Raw genomic sequence first — 15,691 nt, 5'->3', positions numbered from 1 at the left:
CAGGGGTTTTGCAAGTGAGAGAAAGAAGGACATGCTGTTGGCAGTTTGAATCTCAGATAGAGAGACAGAAGGGAGTCTTTGACTGTGTGTGATACCGAAAGCTGTAACAAGCCAGGAGAAGCTTGATGGAACTGAAACAGAAGTTCCAGAATGGCAAATGGCTGGAAGTGCTAGCTGAGTGATGTTTCTCTTGGAATAAGGAAAACAGAACTCTGTGGTAGCCTGAAAGAAAGAGGTCATCATCCGGAGAACCCTGATGGGGCAAGTTTCATCAGCAAGACATTGAGGTGACTAATGGTGGTATCTCAGTTGTGGAAATCCTGGAACAACACATCTTTCTCTGCAAACCTACAAGAACCTTCCTGAGCAGTAAGCATTTACCTTTCAAGCACCAAAGCCTGGTGCACTTTATACATGTTAAATTCTGTGCACAGTATAAGATTTGCCTGCAACCAGTGGACTTGGAAGAATGAGAAGTGAGATTGAACTGTGAATCAAAGAACTCTTCTTAAATTTACACATACATTACATAAACGTGCACTTAGAATTAGAAGGGGGTTAAGTTGGGTTAGTTAAATTAATAGTGATATGTTAAAGTTTGATTCTGTTTTAATGTTTAAAGATAATTAAAAATAACTTTTAAGTAACCATCTGTCATGGTGAATATCTATTGCTGCTGCATTTTGGGGTCCTTTGAGCTCATGACAGATGTCACATCTAAAAGTTTAGAAATCCTTACAAACTAACAATTTGTTGTTAAATCACAACAAACTGAATTACAGGAGAAAATCTGAAGTTAATAATACCACTCAGTTCTTAGAACTTTACAGCACAGTACAGCCCTTTGGCCCTCAATGTTGTGTCAACCTATATATTCCTACCAAAAAAAACTAACCCCTTCCAACCCTAACCTATTTTTTTTCATTCATGTACCTGTCTAAGAATCTCTTAAATGCCTCTAATGTTTCAGCCTCCGCCTCACCCTTGGCAAGGCATTCCAGACACCCACAATTCTTGTGTTTTTAAAAAAAAAACCCTAAACTTATCTCCTTTCACTTTGTACGGATGACCTCTGGTGTTTGCTATTCCTGGGGAAAAAGGCTCTGGCTGCCCACCCAATCTATGCCTCTCAGAATTTTGTGGATCTCTATTGTCACCTTTCATCCTTCTTCGCTCCAAAGAGAAAACTTCTAACTCTGCTAGCCTTGCCTCACAAGACTTTTTTTAAAGCCCAATCCAGACAACATCCTGGTAAATCTCCTCTGCATCTTCTTCCACATTGTTCCAAAATTGACGTGATCAGAACTGAACACAATATTCCAAGTGTGATCGCAACAGAGATTTGTAGAATTGCAACATGATCTTTTGACTCTTGAACTTATCCCACTAATGAATCCCAGCATCCCATAGGCCTTTTCTACTAACCGATCAACCCACGCAGCAACCTCAAGAGATGGATTCGGACCCCAAAGTTCCTATACACTTCTAACCATTTACCCTGTACTCAGCTTTCAGGTTTGACTTTCCAAATTACACCACCTCACACTTATCCAGTTCGAACTTCATCTGTCACTTTTCCTCCCAATGCTGCATCCTGTCTCCATCTTTTTGTAACCTACCACAACCTTTTCCAACCTTCCTATCATCTGCAAACTTACTGACCCCCATCCTTCCTCTTCTTCATCTAGTCATTCATAAAATTCACAAAAAGCAACGGGGCCAGAACAGATCCCTGCAGAACTCCATTAGTTCCTTTTTATTTTGCACACACACCTCATGTTGGCTTTTATCAGAATTTAGAAAGATAAAGATTTAGCATTCCTCACCCCACTAAAAAAAAATCAAAGGGAGAGATTAACAACCGGCCATACATCAGTGCTGTTTTGAAAAAAAAAAGCAAATTCTTTTTTCTTGAAATTTTCCCAAAAGGTATTTATCAAATACATTTAAAAATAAATTGGATGCAAATATCAGAAATTTACAGAGATATTTTTGCAGAAAATTTAGCCTTGTTTTAGAACAATTGCATTCTTTCCTTGAATACAATTGTCAGCATTCTTGCTTTGGTGCTGCTAAATGAAGTCATTGTTAGTTTTTTTTGCCACTTAGAGATGAAGTACAAAAGGTACCATGTTTTCAAAGACTGAGCTAATATTACAATGCAGTGTATAGTATTATTCTGTAATTTGCCAAGATTTATCATGCATAATTACTTGTCCATTGTTTTGGTAGATATCATGTAAAATCTGAAATTGTATACAAAATAAATTTTAATATACTCTATGAAAAATGTTCTAAATTGCAATCGCCATTTCAAAAAATATGGATGAAAGCAAAGGTTATATCATTCAAGGATGAAGGTAGAGATGGAACAATGACAATACTGACAGTTTTGCATAAATGTTTCCATAACCAATACCTCAAATTCACACAAGGCAAAAAACATTTTTTAAATATAATTTAGACATATAGCATAGTAACAAGCCATTTTGTCCCACAATTCCGTACCACCCAATTTACACCCCATGAACCTACATCCCTGGTATGTTTTGAACAGTGGGAGGAAATCAGAGCCCCGGAGAAAACTCACGCAAACATGGGGAGAATGTACAAACTCCTTACAGTCAGCATGGGATTTCTAAACCAGGAACTCAAATAATAATGATACCTTTATCACAAAGACCCATGTTTTGGACAGTACAATTTTTTTTTAATTCACTGTTGTGGATTGGTATTGTTAACAAGGTCCACAGTTATTGCCCTCTTACAAGTCACTTTAAAGTCGTGGATGCAAGATTCCTTCCTGAACTTGCACTCCTTCTGATGGAAGTACGTCCAATGTACTTCTGGAGAACTAAGGAATGGCAAATTATTTACAAATCAGGAGAGTGTACAGCTTGCAGGATAATCAAACATTCTGCTATTATCAGTAAACATCCCCACTTCTAACACAAGACTGAAGAAAGGTCATTGATAAAGCAGCAGAAGATGGATATGATAGCACCAGAGGAGAGCAAAAAGGAAAATCAACAAGACCACTTGCCAAGGATGGAGCACCTCAGCAATACGGACTGATTTGCTGTCCGAGTGTTTTGAAGGAAGGACATAAAGGCATACAACAATGCGAGGTGAAGTGCATGGATAAGATTGAGAACAAGAAATTTCCTCATAACCAGGGGACATATTTAAATTAGGGTACGAGATTTAGAAGGCATTTGAATGACAATATTTTTCCCTGAAGTGTGGACGAAATATGGAGCATATTGCCTCATGGAGTGGTGGGTGGTAATAGTCTAAATATTTTTAAACATCAGCTGATGAGTGCTTAGAAACATAATTTGGGACTTCATGGCAATCATTGATGATGGGCTGAACAGCCCATTTCCAAGCTGTGTGATGATCAGGGGGTACAAAACACTACCTTGAGGAGCTCCTGGAGGGAAGTCCAGGATCTGAAACACTTAACAACCTCCATCTACCTTAGTGCGAGTTATGACTCAAGAGATAGGAGTTGAATTAGGCCATTTAGCCCAGTGAGTTTCCTCCACCTTTCAAATTATGGCTGATGTATTTGACCTTTCAATTCTAATATCCTGCCTTCTCCCCATAACCTTTGAGCTCCTTACTAATTCAGAATTTATCACTACATTCCACTTTAAAGATACCCAATAATTTGGCCTCCACAGCCTTCTGTGACAACAAACTCCACAGATTCACCACCCTCCAGCTAAAGAAATTTCTCCATTTGTTTTAAAGGGACTTCCCTTTAATTGGAGGCTGTGGCCTCTGATCGTAGACTCTTTCACTGCTGGAAATATCTTCTCACGCCCTCTCTACCCAATCATTTTAATATTTGGTAGGTTTCAATGAGAAACTTCCCGATATTTCTAAACTCCAGCAAGTGTTGGCCCAGAGTCATCAAAAAATCCACATGTTCAGTCTCTGGGATCATTCTCACAAACTTCATTGGCATCCTCTCCAATGTCCACCACGTACTTCTTTACACAATAATCCCAAAACTGCTCACAATACTCCATGCTCTCTGACCAATGCTTTAAAAAAAACCTCAGAATTATATCCCTGCTATGATTTGCTATTCCTCTCAAACTAAATGCTAATGTAGCATTTGTCTTCCTTACAGCCAGCAGCTTTCTTCCCAGAGCAGGGATTGCAAACACCAGGGAACATCTGTACAAAGTGAATGGAGGAAAGCTTAGGGGAGACATCAGGGGCAATTTTTTTTAAAAAATTTAAACAAGGTTAGGGAGCCTAAAATAAATACCTTGGTGGTGGTGGAGGCTGAAACATTTAAGAGACTCTTAGACACATGAATGAAAGAAAAAGAGGGTTACAAAGTACGAAGGGATTAGTTTTTCTTTGGTAGGAATATATACATCAGCACAATATTGAGGGCCAAAGGGCCTGTACTGTGCTGTAATTTTTAAAATATTTTTATTGTTTAACATATAAGCATACTTTAACAATAACCACTGCATAGTGATACATTTGTATACTAGTAAACACACAAAAATACAATAATTAAGAAAGGTAATCAAAACATCAATAGTTACTTGTTTCTTTCTTTTATTGTGTAGGATTGCCAGAGGAGAGGTGTTGAGTTGGCTGGTTTTCTCTGCAATGGCATTAAAGGGGGAAGATTGGCAGACAGAGGCAGAAAGACCATTGAAACAAGAGGATGAGTAATGCACTTTTAAAATCATAAATTATGCCAGTTGTTTAAACGGGACTGAGGATGAAAAGAGTTTTGACTTTTAAAAAAATCAGCTGTTGATATAGCTTTTTTTTTTGCAGGTAACTCATCTAACAGAGAAAACATTTGAAGTTAAAAAGTGATTGGGTTGGATGCGTAGCAATTTTATTTTTTAAAAAATTCTAAAGCAAAAGGAGTAGCTATTTTTGATTTTAAAAAAAATAATTAAAATACAGAATGTAATGGCGAACCTGGTGGGAAAATGTAATAGTTCAGGGTCAAATATTCTCAGAATTATGGACATTTCTTAATTTCTACACACGAAATGCAGATGAGAGATTCATTTGAGAGACTTTCTTGAATTTAGCAGAAGCACTTGATAACATTTTGATAGGTGTAGATTTTAAATTTTTGCTTTTATCCAATTTTAGATAGAACTACAAGGAGAATAACAAAATCAAAAGCAGCAAAAGAAACTTGGATTTGATGAAAGATTTTAATTTGTAATCTGGGATGCATTAAAAGCATATTTGAGACCTTTAAGGTTGGTCAAGAGGAGTATAAAATAAATTTGCAGATGTTCTGATTTACTCGACTGAACCGGAGACTTGTTTACGCAAATTGCATTTAAATTTGGAAGAATATGGCAAAATCCAAAGTTACAAGGAAAATTGGGACAAAACTGAAGTTGTGCCTTTTACTCAAGGTTATTTTATTCTCTGTCGAATGAATGCTCAATTTAAAGGCCAAAAGTGGCAATTAAGTACTTGAGAATATGGAGAGATAATGATTTAAATGACATATAAATTGAATTATTTGCCATTGCTTAAAAAAGTTGAAGAGGATTTTTTATACAAAAATTGGTCGCCTTGCCGATAACATTAGTATGTAAACTGTTTTAAAGTGAATATTTTTCCACAGATTCAATGCCTTTTTCAAACTTTTCCAATATTGTTACCACAAAAATTCTTTCAAATATTAAATAAATATTAGAAAATTTCTCTGGAAAGATGTCAAAGGTATCTATATATATATATATATATATATATATATATATTAAAAAAAAATTAATGTGGAAACATAAAATAGGAGATTTACAACTCCCTAATTTTAAGAATTATTACAAGGTGGCTCAATTGAGATTTCTCACCTCTAATTGAGGGATTGAGGAAACTGGCATGGGTTAAAATAGAATTGGATAAAATTGGAGAGAATTTAGCAGAAGAATTTATTTATAAATGGGACTCAAAATTGATCACCAATCTGAAGGAAGCACCCTTTCTCAAACATCTGATAAATATTTGCACAAGTTGAATAAAGAAATTGGATCAAAAGGTAGTGTTTTGCCTAAAATACCTGTGTTTCAAAATAATCTTATACGCTTTACAAAAAATAATCAATTTATGCATTTTTGGTTTTAAAACGGAATCAAAACTATAGAGGATTACTTTGAACAAGTCCAATTGATGTCATTTCAACAATTAAGCAATAAGTATGGAGCTTTATAAAACACTTTGTTCCTATTTAATTGAGAGGACATTTCTTGGAAAAATTAGGTGCAACCATGTTATTACTGAAATTTAGTGAGCTAGATACCTTTATCAGGAAAGGTTACACTAACAAATTTCTGTAATGTACTTCTTACTATAAACAGGTACCATTAAAAAGGGATTCATAAATCAAGACAGAAATGGGAGGTTGACCTGAATATTGTGATAGCTGAAAAAAGAGGCAAAGCTTTGCATGTCTGTAAGACAAATATTTTGTTAGATTTAGTTTAATTCAATATAATTATCTACATCAATTATATTTAATACCTAAAAAACTACATCAAATTTATATTTTCTTCCTCCACACTCTACTTGGTCATGCTCTAAGGTTAGAATTTTTTGGGAGGATCTGGGAAAGTTTTTGGGATAAATTACTGGTATTTCTTTTGCACAAAATCCAGATTTATTTTTGTTGGGGAACAAACTAAATTCACTATTTCATCAAGTCAAATTTTCTTAAATTGCTTCAACAGTGGCAAGGAAGTATATTGCAGTAACCTGGAAATCTGACATGTATCTAGGTATGGAAAGATGGCACTCTGAGATACAAAGTTGTATTCCTTTGGAGAAAATTACTTCAAATTTAAGAAAAAAATATCTACTTTTTGCGCAGATTTGGAGCCAGGATATCCAAAGGTCAAGAAATAAATGTAAAAAATGTACTTCCAGCCTCCTAAGTCCTGTAATAATCTTCTTCCCTAAAGTTACATACAGACATAAACATTGTATGATATCAGAATGCGTGCCAACCCTTTGTGGAATCTAGAACAACACTATTTTCTTTACTTTTTTTTTCTTTTGCGTCTTTCAGTCAATTATATTATATTATATATTCTATACAGTGGGAGGTGGGTAAGGAGGAGGGGTTTAAATACTGTGTAATCAATGTATTTCAAGTTTAAGCATTGTTTATATAAACTATAATTAAATGGCTGAAAAATGTAAAAATATGTCAAGTAACGTAAGTAAACATGTCTGACTTATACTGAAATAATTTGACAAAATACAGTAATAAATAAAAACTACAAACTAAATTAATCTAATCTCTCTCTAGTCAAGGTTACATTATGTTTAATAATAAAAAACAATAATGTGGAATCACTGGCAACCCCTGGATAACAGCCAATGAATTATCAAAACATAGTAATTATTAATTCTTCCTATTATAAAAAAATTCTAAGAATAGGCTGCAAAACTTCATAAATTGAAACTTTCCATCTTTAATATCATATCTGATTTTCTCTAAACTTAAATAGGTCATTACATCATATAGCCACTGCATCTGAGAAGGGGTAAAATCTACTTTCCATTTCAATAAAATAGTTAATTCTATGTTCACAATTAGGGAACCATATACTGGGACTCCCAAGTCCCTTTAGACCTCCTCTGACCATTGGGTACCAAGGGAAAATCTCTCCAAGGTCTACAGTTTTATTCCTAATTGAAATTAATGAGGCTGGGAAGAGAATGACACATCATACAAATGAAAATAAATGAAAGAAGAAACAAAAAAAAATGCAGGTCCTGGAATCTTGGGCAAACAATGAGCTGCTGGACGAACCCAGCAGGTCCGACAGCATCCATAGGTAGAAGTAGTTAGTCAATGAGCTGCTGGAGGAACCCAGCAGGTCCGACAGCATCCATAGGTAGAAGTAGACAGTCAATGAGCTGCTGGAGGAACCCAGCAGGTCCGACAGCATCCATAGGTAGAAGTAGTCAGTCAATATTTTGGTTTGGAACCCTTCAAGACCAGAGTAGATTCACTTTTAATATCGGTTCCAAAATCGATTTAATTTGCAACCTGAATCATTTAACCTTAGGACAGGGCCAAGTCGAATGAAAAAAATACCTACTTCTTTAAGACTGAGATTGACTATGTATCAAATTGAATTTCTACGTTTGACTTTGGCTGTTTCAAAAAAAAAATGTTTAGCTATTACATGGAAATCTGACTTGGTTTTAGGTATGAAAAGATGGCATAACAAAATGACAGCTTGTATGCCTTAAAAAAAAAACACATAATTTAAGAGATAAATATTTTTTCTTTACTGAAGTTTTGGAACCTTTATTTGAAAACTACAGGTATTGGTGTTAAAGTTTGATCTCTCGGTCTGCTTCGATGGGTGCCACCATTCTTGCAGCCAAAAGGTTTAAATGTGTTTATATTAGATGATGATCTCCTTTGGGGAAGGGAGGGATTAGTAGGGGATTGGGTTTTTTTAAAAATATAAATAATCACACTATATCTATATCAATATTTAGTAATTAATGTTATGCTATGTGATTTTAAATTTTAAATAAAATATTAAAAAAAGATTAGAGTAGGAAGAGGTGATAACGTTTATCAAGGGGGGGGAAAGAAGCTTGGAAGGGGCTTAAAGCTGACTGGGTAATAGAGAGAAGGTGGGAGAGGAGAAACAGAGGAAGAGACCAATTGATGTTCAGGGCATTTAGCTCAAGGCTGACCAGGAGGAATAGGATGAGTCATTCCTCATTTCAATTTGGCCACACCCTGACAATAGAGGAGGCTGAGGACAGGTGGGAATGGTAAAGAAAGTCAAATTGGTCAGGTACTGGGGGAGAATTCAATCTTCAAGCAAAGGACAGAGCACAGGTGTTTGGCAGATTGTCATCTCATCAGTGTTTGGCATCAGCAACATGGAGGGGCCACACCAAATGCAATAGATTACGTTGGGTGACATTGATGTAAAGCGTGGCCTCACCTGGAAGGTCTGTTTGGGGTATTGGATGGAGGGGATGGAGATGAAGGAACACCCTGTGCAATCACAGCAGAGTACCTAAAGGAGCCAAAGGTTAAAAGGGAGGGAAGAGAGGACCAAGGATTCTCAGAGACTGATCCATGTGATAACAGGATGGGGTGGGTAGAGGAAAAGGTTGTCTGTGAAGAGTTGGAGGATAATGTGATGAATGCGGTGGACGGTCCTTGTGCTGTTGGTGGGGGGTGGAGAAAGGTGAAGTGACAGCAAATGTAGAAAAAAAAGAGGCACAAAATCAGGCTTTATCAATGGTCAGAGGAGAGAGAAATCATGGACCTCCCCAGAAGACTCGTCTCTGAAAAGGGAAGAGGGACACAATGATGCCAAAGGTTTAGAAGGCAAGAAAATGACAGAAAAAGGCTGGAGAAGGCTAAACAAATGTAATACTAACCAGAAAATGAAATTGTACCTTGTTTAGCTTTCATTGTGCAAGTGCTGCCATACAAAATAAATTACAAGGGTTGAGTAAGGTAAACAAACACAAAACTGACAATGGTCAATTGTTATTTAATAAAGAGCAATGACAAAGTGTGTAGGGTAAATAAATGGGGAACTAAAACTGATATTTTGTAACGATGGTTTCTCTGCTTACTGAATAACTTCACAACCAAATGGGTTGAGTTCAGTGAGCAAAACTGATTTATTGAAGTCTGCCTGGCTGAGAACTGTGTCGTTGGTCCGGACGTCGTCAGGGTGTCATGTGGGCCGCAGAGCGCATGCTTCTAAGCCTGGTGCTGAGGTCCGGAAGAAACCCCAACGGCACCATTTTGGCCAGCTGCCCCACCGCGTGCGTGACACGCTGGGCTGGTTCGTCTGCCTAATGGCGTGCCGCCACACAGCCCCCCCCCAGAAATGGTGCCAATGTCCTTCTTTGCCGGGCAGCCTTGCTTCTTGGGTTAAGCCACAACCACTGGCTCGTTGGGGTCGAAGCATGCTGGCTTTAATCTGTCCACAGTAAACAGTTCCCTCTTACCATCGATATCCAATGTGAAAGTGGATCCTGAACGCTGGATGATTCTGTACAGCCCTTCGAATGGTCTTTGAAGGGGTGCTGTGGACGGGCCCTACCTGACAGACATATTCTGCGAAATACAGCTCGCTGGGGACGTAGGAGGCCAAATGGGTTGAGTTCAGTGAGCAAAACTGATTTATTGAGGTCTGCCTGGCTGTTCATATTCTCCCAGCCCGAACCTGACTGAGAACCGCGCCATGGGTCCAGATGTCATCAGGGCGCCACGAGGGCCACAAAGCGCGGGCTTCTAAATCTGGTGCTGAGGTCGGGAAGAGACCCTCAACGGTGCCTCGTGCATGACATGCGGGGCCAGTTCGCCTGCCTAATGGCGTGCCGCCACAATTTCATGTCCCAACTCCGCATGGCAACATCTGTCAATTACTGAATGTCAGAGAAATAGACCTATCAGGAAATAGCAGTTTCAAGCTGAGAAAGCGGCAAAGCTCAAACTGATGGCAGGCATTAACACATTAAAGCGATGGTTCTATACATTCCACTACACAAAAAAGCTGAAATCAGAGGTCAAGTAGCATCTCTGTCCAGCAAGGCAGAGGGACTGTGGGGGGGTGGGAGGAACATTAGACATTATGAACTGGAAACATTAAACAGCTTCTTTCCCTCCATCCTTTTTTTGGCTTTTAATTGAGCTTTTCAAATTATTTATATAGTTTGGTTTCTATTTATAGGTTAATTTACTGATAAAGGGTGACACAAATTAAATTGTTCATTAAAAAAAATAGTAAAATGGCTCACACAAACAGGATGTGCTGGAAAAGCTCACCAAGACAAGCAGCATTTGTGGAAAGAAAAGTTTTCAGGCCAAGTGCTTCCAGCATTTTCTGCTTTTATTCTGCACTTCCAGCATTGTTTTCTCACTAACTGCTTGATTTACTGCATAATACGTTGAAGAACTTTCATTTCCACAAAATGGACATGCTAAAAATATAATGGATAGGAGCTAAGTTCACCACAATTGTTTTTTTTTAATTAAAAATGAAGGCTCAGCACACATTCTTATCAAAGCTCATTTCCAACAGATCAACATGTTATTAAGTCCTCTTTGAAAAGACTTGTATCTTTCTGCTTTTGACAAAGGGCCCCCAGCATATTGATTGTTTTCTGACACATGGAAAATTATGGGTGAGAGAGGACATGCAATGTCCCTTTCTTTGGCTTGGCTTCGCGGACGAAGATTTATGGAGGGGGTAAAAAGTCCACGTCAGCTGCAGGCTCGTTTGTGGCTGACCAGTCCGATGCGGGACAGGCAGACACGATTGCAGCGGTTGCAAGGGAAAATTGGTTGGTTGGGGTTGGGTGTTGGGTTTTTCCTCCTTTGCCTTTTGTCAGTGAGGTAGGCTCTGCGGTCTTCTTCAAAGGAGGCTGCTGCCCGCCAAACTGTGAGGCGCCAAGATGCACGGTTTGAGGCGTTATCAGCCCACTGGCGGTGGTCAATGTGGCAGGCACCAAGAGATTTCTTTAGGCAGTCCTTGTACCTTTTCTTTGGTGCACCTCTGTCACGGTGGCCAGTGGAGAGCTCGCCATATAATACGATCTTGGGAAGGCGATGGTCCTCCATTCTGGAGACGTGACCCATCCAGCGCAGCTGGATCTTCAGCAGCGTGGACTCGATGCTGTCGACCTCTGCCATCTCGAGTACCTCGACGTTAGGGGTGTGAGCGCTCCAATAGATGTTGAGGATGGAGCGGAGACAACGCTGGTGGAAGCGTTCTAGGAGCCGTAGGTGGTGCCGGTAGAGGACCCATGATTCGGAGCCGAACAGGAGTGTGGGTATGACAACGGCTCTGTATACGCTTATCTTTGTGAGGTTTTTCAGTTGGTTGTTTTTCCTTTACAAACTCAGAAATACCTGTTAACAGAATATCAAGATGTGATGTCATCATATCTACTTCCTGCACTTAATGTGGGCCTTGTCAAAAAAATGCAACCATAATAAAGGGATTTAATTGTTAAGCAACCAGGTGTTTAATGAAGAGTGAATTTAAAATGATTCTCATGACAAGAAGTGTAGGACAAAAATACTATAAATGGCAGGAAACCTACAATGTAAATCGAACAGAAACAACAACTGTAATTTAAGTCAGTTCTGCCAGCTAAGAGGAAAGTCTAAATAGCAAACAACAAAGCCCTTCTATTTACTCAAGCAGAAAATTACACTCAAATGTTAACCACCTCTTTTGCATCTACTCTTCAGCCATTTGGAGAGGTTGGTTGCTGAAGGCCCTGATAGTAATAATCCTTGTGGTAGACAGCGGATTCCTCCATCCCTGGGACTCTCCGATATATTCTCCCTCATATCAGATGTGAACCATGAAATTGCAAATTTCTAAAGATCCCAATCACCAAGTTTTTGGAGTTCAGCACAGATATTGTCTGTTCCCAAAGTCTTGATGCTACAGTCAAGTCTGCACATTAATACCTCCATTTCCTTGGAAGGCTGAGGAAGTTTGGCACATCTCCCATATCGCAAACAACTTCTACGATCCCCAACATCCTTGGTGGATGCATTACATTAAGGAATGGAAAATGCTCTCCCTCAGGTCACAGGAAGTTGCAAAATGCAGCTTGCAACATTGCAAACAATTCCCTCCCCTTCAAAAATACAGCAAACATGCTGAAGACCTATCCCATGCAGGCCACTCTTTCCTCTCTCCATCAGGGAGAAGGATCAAGAGTGTGTGAAACAGTGGTAAATCTACTCTACACCCTCTTCATAGCTTCCACATCCTTCCTGCAAAGAGGCGCCCAAAATTGACCACAATACAGTACTTTTCTGATTATCCGAAACGCTCAGGACTTGGACGTGTAACGGTTAACTGCATTTTTCAGATAACTGAGTAATGGCTTTAAGCAGGCCCACTAGCATCAGCAGATTACTTGGTATCAACCAATGCCAATCCCCGACACCTCCCTACCACCGTTGATCCTGCGTGGGAGAACACTCCCACCGCAGATCCCTGACACCTCCCCCACCGCCATCACTGAACCTGCCTGGGAGCCCAAGGCCCCTATTCCAATCCCAGACACCTCCCACTGCCACGTTAATCCTGTTCAGGAGCCTGTCCCCACTCCTGCTGCCACCTCCACCTCCCCACCCCAGTCCAACACTGCCGCCGCCACCCCCTACCCCAGTCCCATGCTACCACCATACTCCACCCCCCTCCGCCCCCCGCCACGATGTGAAAAATCAGTGCCCCTCCCTATACGGTCACCCTAATGCTCCCTGATTAATTAGTGCTAACAGAGACTCTGGGAACGGCAGAGAACCAAGTACAATGGAGGGTAAAAAAGGAATGGAGAGGGGAGGGAGTTACCGGAAACTTGCCTGTGGAGATTGTGCTCTGTCTGACCCGCTGACTTGCTCCTGTCACTCATTGATGTTACCAAATCGGTGCAAACAGTGAGTCAGAGCCCCACATGAGCACGTCGAGTTTAAATTTTTCAACTTGTGACATCATGTTGTCGCAGAAAGTTTATCCCCCCGCCCCCCCCCCCACCCCCCCAGATAACTGAGAATTTCAGCTAAGTAGTTTTTGGATAATCAGAAATGTACTGTATTCAAAGTGTGGTCTAAAAAGAATTTTATTGGGCTGCAACATTACCTCTTGACCTCAATCCCCCAATTAATGGACAGCATACCATAAACCTCCTTAACTACACAATCAACCTGTGCAACATCCTGGAGAGATCCATAGATTTGGACCTTAAGAATCCTGCCATTAATTACCTACTCTGCCTTCAAGCTTGACCTTCCAAAATGTGGTACTTCACATTTTTCCAGATTGAACTCCAGCTGCCACTTTTCCACCCAACTCTACATCCAAATGTAACCTATAATGTTCTACACTATCCATCACACCTCCAACCAATATTTCTTGTGCCAGTATCAACTGTTTTTTTTCCATGTTGTTGTTCTCTAGAGGACAATGCTGGACTCCAGATCATCAAAATAATGACAGGCTAGGTTTAAAATGAGGCTATCTTGCAGAAAGTAATTCACCATTAAAATGATTTCCTGTGATAAATCTAATCCTTTCCTCCACTCAAATGACAGAATGCTCTCCTGAATCATCTCCCTCATTCTCTTCAAATTTGTCACCTGGAATTCAGCGATCCAATCTTAAACAAGCCCAAGAACTGCTCACCCCATAGCTCTGGCCTCACTGACCCAAAAATCAGTCTTGATCTGTTGCAAGAATCTTCGGGGGTCAAAGTCAGGGTCCAGAAAGGTGATTTGCCTGCCTCAACCTCTGGAATAAGCAGGAGGACATGCAGCAAGAGAAGCACAGGATGGCAGCAGAGACTATAGTGAGATCTCAGACAGCACATCCTTTTGCTTCTTGTTTTCACAGGCAAACTCTTTGTCTATTTACAGGACAAAGAAACACAAAATTTGTCTGTGAGAATAAAAGGAACCTTTAAGCTCAACTGTTTCAATACTTTCCATTCTAAAAGCTTTCTCCCCTCTCTCCCCAATCATCCATTGTTCCTGTCTTGTATGGCTTCTTTGTTGCACCACTAGTGGCCTGAAACCCAGGTCCTGCTCAGAGTAGTTTCTTTTCTGATAAATTTCACTTGTTTTCTTCAAACTCTTTACCACTCACAACTTGGACCAAGCTCGTGTTAATTTCTACTGGCTCTGCTTCTGGTTTGATAGTCAAATTTGATATGTTCCTCAGAATTTCAGACCATTTAAGTGTGTAACAATAGATGCAGGTTGTGTAGTTTATTAAACAGATCTTGTGTGCATAATATTCTCTTTATTCTCTATTATTCTCCATTATTCTCTTTCACTTTTTTGTCAATTGCACAAATGGCTGTATTTTGCTTGATGTCTTGATCTCTTCTGCATGGAAATAAATTCTCTCCAAATCTTCCCAAATACCCTTTCCTTAATTCTGAATGTTAAAGTGAGCTTTAAAGCATCAATTTAGTCTTCATTTCTGATGCTAAATATCAGTTGCATTTCTTAAATTGGGCAATTTGGGTTGAATGCATTGCAGCCTCTCTTTTCACAATTAGCAAAATGTTTAAGTGAATGGTTTGTGCCAACCCCATGCAAATCAATAAAAGCCTCTGTGCAACATTTAACAGCTTTACATCTTTCAGCTGGCATCTCCACCAAGCCTAACCTACATCTACGACACATCGTTAATCAAAATAAAAGTCTTTTGAACATGCCTGTGATCAACTCCAAAGCAAGGCTGCTTGTATAGCTAATCCAAACAACCTCAATCTTCATGGATGTAAAACACAAAAGTCTGCAGAGACCAAGGTTGAAGTAAAAACAGTGCTAGGGAAACAAAACATAGCATCTGAAAGAGCAAAGATAAAGATTCATAACCAAAATGTCAGGAGTGAGCCCTTCATCAAGGTATGACAAAATCAGAACAGACTTGCTGTCAATTATTAGATTCTAAACAGAGCTCAATTTTGGTCAAGAATCAACAAATGAGCATTCATAGTTTGCTTAACACCATAACATTCAGAGAGAGGCCTACTATATTTTTTTTGGGGGGGGGGGAGGGAAGAGGAGAAATAATGTTTGGAACAGACTTTTTTTTCCCCTTTATTTCCCCCCTGTGCTCCAGTTTTAAAAATGCAATCAAACAACTTACATGTG

General features: G+C 39.3%; 1 protein-coding gene across 2 annotated transcripts in view; it reads right to left on the bottom strand.

Annotated features, from left to right (window-relative positions):
- The window catches only part of tspan13a (tetraspanin 13a), a 71,072-nt gene that overhangs the window by 18,350 nt on the left and 37,031 nt on the right, over positions 1 to 15,691 (bottom strand). The gene's annotated exons all lie outside the window — the stretch shown is intronic.

The sequence above is a fragment of the Narcine bancroftii genome, chromosome 1 (assembly GCF_036971445.1).
Source record: "Narcine bancroftii isolate sNarBan1 chromosome 1, sNarBan1.hap1, whole genome shotgun sequence".
In the NCBI taxonomy this organism is placed as follows: domain Eukaryota; kingdom Metazoa; phylum Chordata; class Chondrichthyes; order Torpediniformes; family Narcinidae; genus Narcine; species Narcine bancroftii.
Note: the sequence above shows the minus strand (reverse complement) of the source record. Positions and strands in the feature narration are given on the sequence as shown.